The sequence below is a fragment of the Natrix helvetica genome (genome assembly GCF_964273705.1).
Source record: "Natrix helvetica genome assembly, chromosome: 3".
Lineage (NCBI taxonomy): Eukaryota > Metazoa > Chordata > Lepidosauria > Squamata > Natricidae > Natrix > Natrix helvetica.
Genome location: NC_138549.1, coordinates 105070685 through 105076896, shown reverse-complemented (window position 1 = coordinate 105076896; position 6212 = coordinate 105070685).

Here is a 6212-nt window from a genome sequence, read left to right as displayed (position 1 = left end):
AAATGGACATGGGGACGTTCCGAGGCAGCAGCTTTCGCAGCAGTCAAGCGCCTCCTCACCACCGACTCGCTACTTGTTCAATACAGCCAGACGCTACCACTGGTATTGACCTGCGATGCATCACCTTTCGGCGTCGGTGCAGTTCTCAGCCACAGAATGCCAAACGGGAATGAAGCGCCCATAGCATTCTACTCAAGGACTCTTTCATCAGCCGAAAGAAACTACAGCCAGATGGACAGGGAAGCGTTAGCCGCTGTGGCAGGAGTCAAACGTTTCCACGAGTACCTCTACGGCCGCGATTTCGAGCTCATCACAGACCACAAACCACTGCTTGGTCTTTTGGCAGGAAACCGCCCCACACCAGTCTCACTCTCCCCGCGCATGACCAGGTGGACTGTTTTCCTGGCTGCGTACTCCTACAAATTGATACATCGACCAGGCTCCACACTAGGGCACGCAGACGCACTCAGCCGTTGCCCGCTTCCAGAACTATTAACAGACCCCACTCCTGAGGTACCGGTGTTATTAATCGATTGTTTGGACTCAGGACCTGTTTCTTCTTTGGACGTTGCTAGGTTTTCGGCTAAGGACAATGTAATTAGACAAGTGCAAACTTGGGTATGGAGGGGGTGGCCAAAGGGAAATGTGGGACCCGAATTCAAACTGTTTTGGTCAAAATGTGATGAATTGTCGGTTTTACAAGGTTGTTTATTATGGGGGGATCGAGTTGTTGTTCCGTACGCATTGCGGAGAAATGTATTAGAAGCATTACATGTTGGGCATCCGGGGATCGTAAGGATGAAAGCGTTAGCCAGGAGTTACGTTTGGTGGCCAAACATGGACAAAGAGATAGAGGAATGGGTAGCCACTTGCGATCCGTGCCAAGAATCTAGACCAGCACCCCCTGAAGCGCCCGCCACAGAATGGGACAAACCAAAAGCACCATGGTCGCGAATACACATTGATTTCGCGGGGCCAGTCCAGGGACAAACGTTTCTTATAGTTGTGGATGCATACTCCAAATGGTTGGAAGTAGTCCTAATGACTTCAATCACGGCAGAGGCAGTCATTAAGGTACTACGGCGACTTTTCGCCACTCATGGCTTGCCCGACCTCCTGGTTTCCGATAACGGGCCCCAATTCACGGCCATGCAATTCGAAACATACCTAGCAAGTCAGGGAATTCGGCATGCCCTCGTCGCGCCATTTCATCCGGCCTCGAATGGACAGGCGGAGAGAATGGTGCGATCTGCAAAAGAGGCCCTCGCTAGGATGGGCCCAGGTGATTGGCAAACACGTATAGATCATTATCTTTTAATCCAGCACATTACCCCCAGCGCCACGACGGGTAGGAGCCCCGCTGAACTCCTCATGGGCCGCCGTCTACGGTCTCACCTGGACCGACTTCACCCAAATTACTCTGCCACATCGCCCCCAGACTCTACAAGCAAAATTCGGAACTTTAGCATAGGGGATTCAGTATACGCCCACAACTATGCAGGGGGAACACTGTGGATGCCGGCAAAGGTAATTGGTATCACGGGTCCACGATCATACTTGCTGGAACTAGAAGATGGTAGGAACTGGAAAAGGCACATAGACCAACTCCGGGGTCGCCTGGCACACTCCAACCTGCGTTCTGCTAACGAGGACTATATCCCATCGGAAAGTCAGCAAAACGAGAGCCCAAACACAGAGGATTACAGCACCCCGGAGCCAAGAGTGGAACCAGAGATCAACGACGGAGCGGAACAGCATCCAAGCGAGAAAAGCCTTCCACCCCCCGACCGCGGAACGGAACTAGCTGAACAAGCCGATCTCACACCCACTCCAACTCAACCCGAACTCCGACGATCCACTCGCGTGAGACAGAAACCAACGTACTTAAAGGACTTTATCACCAACAGGAACACTCCGTCTAAGAAGGGAGGGGTGTTAGATATTAGCATATATCGCTGTAAGTCTCCACTCAGGTCCGCCGCTAGGGCGGGAACTAGGGATCACTCTGATTGGTCGAGAGGCGTACCCGATCCCTATAAAAGGGGAACCCTCAGACCACACACCAAGCTGGATCACTACTACTATTAATAAAGAGCTGTTAAGTCACTATTGTCCGGAGTCTGTTCTCTCGTTGCCCGAATCTAACAGTAATTATTACTATTGTTTAACCTTTACTTTGAAGTGAGGGTTGAAGTAAGGATTCAAAAGGTAAATTTAATATAGTGATTAAGAAATAAATAAAAATGAAATTTTAAAAAATGTGGCCATTATGAAAAGCATCCAAGCAGACCTCCTCTTTTTTTATTTCTCCTTATTTTTTATTTTTATACTATGCCTTAAACTTCTGCAGTTATTTCTCATTTCCATTTAAATTGTTTAAATTATTGCTTTAGTTTCTCTTTGTCTTCAAAAACATTAATCAAAATATTTTAATTTGTCTTGCTATGTAATATGTGGTATATAATGGGAATATTTCTGCTTGAATTTGGATAATCCTTTATTACAAGTATTTGCAGATGATTTTTCCATTGTTGCATATTCTCCAATTTTGGTCTTGTACTTTCAGCAAGATTTTTCAACTTTTTAAGTTTGTCTGGTTGATTTTTGCCACTGTCAGCATATGACAGCATATGACAAGTTCTGATGCTTTCATTTCTGCTCCCTGTGGTCATGCCTCACAAAAATATTTCTGATTTCAATTCATGTTTAATTTTCAAAATTTCATGGAAGTTTTGATATATTTCTTCCCAATACTTTTGGGTCTTTTTACCATGACAACCAAATGTGAAGAGAGATTTTTTAAAAAACCATTAAATGATTGGGTTATGTAAGCACCAGGGCAGTGATAATAGTAGTTAAAACGTTAGACTTGTATCCAGTCTCAGGTCCTGTTTAATGATGGAATTAACTTGGTTATTTGGAGCCAGTAACTCTCAAAACTTCCTACTTTGCAGGATGAGATTATGGGGATACAGCTAGATGAAATATAAATGGATGCAATAAAAAAAATACTGTAATGTATTTAGTTTAGTTATAGTGATCATTGTACTACAGTACTTTTTTTTCTTCTCACTGAAGAAGAGCCTAATGCTGAGAAAGATTGAAGGCAAAAGAAGAAGGGAACGACAGAAGTGGCTGGATGGAGTCACCGAAGCAGTTGACGTGAGCTTAAATGGACTCCAGAGGTGGTAGAAGACAGGAAGGCCTGGAAGAATGTTTTCCATCGGGTTGCAATGGGTCGGACACGACTTTGCAACTAACAACAACAACATTTAAATACTGTTATACCATTGCAGAAATTTAAAACTGTGTTATAAAAAAAACTGCTAGCAATTTATTTAATTAATTAGCCGGGTTCTCCTTCTATAAACCTTTCTAAAGGAAGTGAGTTTTTAAAAAGAAAATGAGAAAAAACACAACTTTAGAAAAATCGATAGAGAAACAGAACAATTTCTAGTTCAGTTATCGTTATTCATTTTTCATAGGTTGTAATGGCCACCCAAGCTGTTGTTTTTCTCAGCGTGGATTAAGCGTGTTCCGGAACCTTCCCTTGAACTATTCAGCAGCTGGCAACATACACCAAGAAAAACAAGGAGAGTTCCTTTGAGTTTTTGGTGAAAAGGATGTGGAAAGCAGGTGGATGAAGTAAAGCTATGAAAAAGCAATGCAAACTGACTCAATGTATAACATATTTCGACTCCAGATATTGTCTATGGTCAAGGAATGCTGCAGCTTTTTATAACTCTTAGTCCAATCCTCAGCATATATTGCTCAGTTCTTCCATTCTAATGATAGCAGCTGTTCAAATGTATAAATATGTTTGACATCCTTGAAATAGCTGTTACTGCCCTCTTATGTTTTGTTCAATACTCAGTCATTTTGTTTCTTAGCTGATGACTATTCCAATTTTTTAAAGTCCAACTAATGTTTACATGACCATTCTTAATATGTCTACATTTGAATCAATTTGATTAATGAAAGAATAATACCTTATTTAGTACAAGAAATCTGAGGCCAGGAACCTCCTCCTGCTTCCTCCTGCTTCTCTGCCTCTCACTAACACTTCCAACTTTGGCTCGCTCCAAAGTTGAGTAATTTTGATTTAGAAATGCTGAAAAAGAAAATGCTTGAAGCAGGTTTGAAGAAGTTAGATTCTTGGTCTCCTCCGCACTCTAATAAGCCTTCAAGCTATTTCAGATTCTATATCAGACACACAAAAAATTGTAGAAGTTGTCCTCCCCCAGCTGATTAACAATTTCATTGTTAATCAAGGCAATTGTTAAGTGAGTTTTGCTCCATTTTACGACATTTTTGTCACAGTTGTTAAATAACTCACTGCAGTTGTTAAGTGAATCATGTGGTCATTAAACAAATCTGGCTTCCCCCATTGATTTTGCTTGTTGGAAACCAGCTGGGAAAGTTACAAATGGTGTTCGCATGATCCCAGGACAGTGCAGTTCAGCCGTTTCTATCCGGTTTGGGCAAAACAGTAGCAGTGGTGGTGGGAGACTCCACCCACCCACCTGGACATCATCACGTCTCATTTTTTATGCTCTGCGCATGCACGGAAGGTCCTGTGTGCTCACATTTGCGAACCAGTAGCGAAGGTAAGTTGATTTCACCCCTGGTTATCATAAATACATACCAGTTGCCAAGCACCCAGATTTTGATCATGTGACCATGGGGATGCTGCAGTCATAAATATGAAAAACCATTATAAGTCACGTTTTCCAGTGCCATTGTAACCATTCACTACGCACAATCCCATCACCACCCTGCACAGATGAACTCTGTAGCCAAGACCCTCATCTCCAGAAGCAAACGCCTAGCTGACAAAGACCACCTGAAAACTGAATTACAAACGTATTAATCTCCAATGGATTCCAAAGAAAAACTATTACCAACCTAATCCAAAGGGAGACTCCCCCCAAAAACCGAGACACGGAACAGGACAACCGCATTGTCCTCCTCCCTTACATCAAAGGCACCACAGATAAAATCAGCAAAATTCTCCACAAACACAATATCAAGATAGCCTTCAACACTGACCCAAAAGTAGCCAACATCTTAAGAAACCCCAAAGACAAAATCCAGCTAGAAAACCAAGGAGTCTATGAAATACCATGCAAAATCTGCTCTGCAACATACATACGACAAACGAACAGGAGAATAAATGCACGCATCGCAAAACACAAGAATGCAGTAAGAAAAAAAGAAAACACTTCCTCCCTTTTCCAGCACCTTAAAGCTACAGGACATGACATTAATTTTGAAGGAACCAGGTTAATCTCCAAAACTGAACACTTCAACAAGAGAATAATTATGGAAGCTATCAAAATAGAGAAACACCCCCATAACATGAATAAACATGATGATACCTCCCACCTACCAGACATCTAGAAACCAGCCCTAATCAACAAACGAGCCCCACCCACGCCGTTACAACACGAAACAACAACAGACACACAGCCAGCACCAATCTGTACCAAGCTACCAATCGTGATACAACCACACAACCAATCATTCCACTTACTGAAACAAAGCCAGCACTCCACACCCACCCACCAAGATTTATAGAAAGATGGCAGCTCCAACCATGCTTTAATCCCAAAACCCAGCCTAAAGATGGCGAGTGAGACGTCGCCGAAACATTGCCAAGACAATCTCAATCTTATATATATGTAAGAGCAACTGTGGTCAAGATTTTTCTGGGGGTTTTAATGATAGAATTATGTTACCATTCTCCATCAGTTTATTTGCTTATGCAAATAAAGGGAATGGGTGGTATATTTTGAATTGCCACTTAATTTTATTAATAGCAAATGTGTAATTTGTTTTTACAATGCCAGTGTAAAATTACTTGAACCCTGACTTAGTTTCCCTGAATTAAATGAAGATCCTTCTGAGATGCCCTAAACTTAGTAAAAAAAATATGGGTTTCAAGGGCTTAAGAACATGGCATTTCAAAAAAATAAATTTTGGCTATTAACCTTGTTCACAACTCTGCATTTTATAGTCAAAGCCACTTATTTGTCTTTCCATGTCTTTGTTATTTATAGCCCAAACAGTATGTGAGCTCCCGTAAACATTTAATTGATCTGTTGTCACTCTCACTCACTCATTCACATCCCCCATGCACACATACACAGGTGTGTTCATTGCATGTGTATATATGTGTGTGTGTGTACCCATACAACTATATGGTGATATAT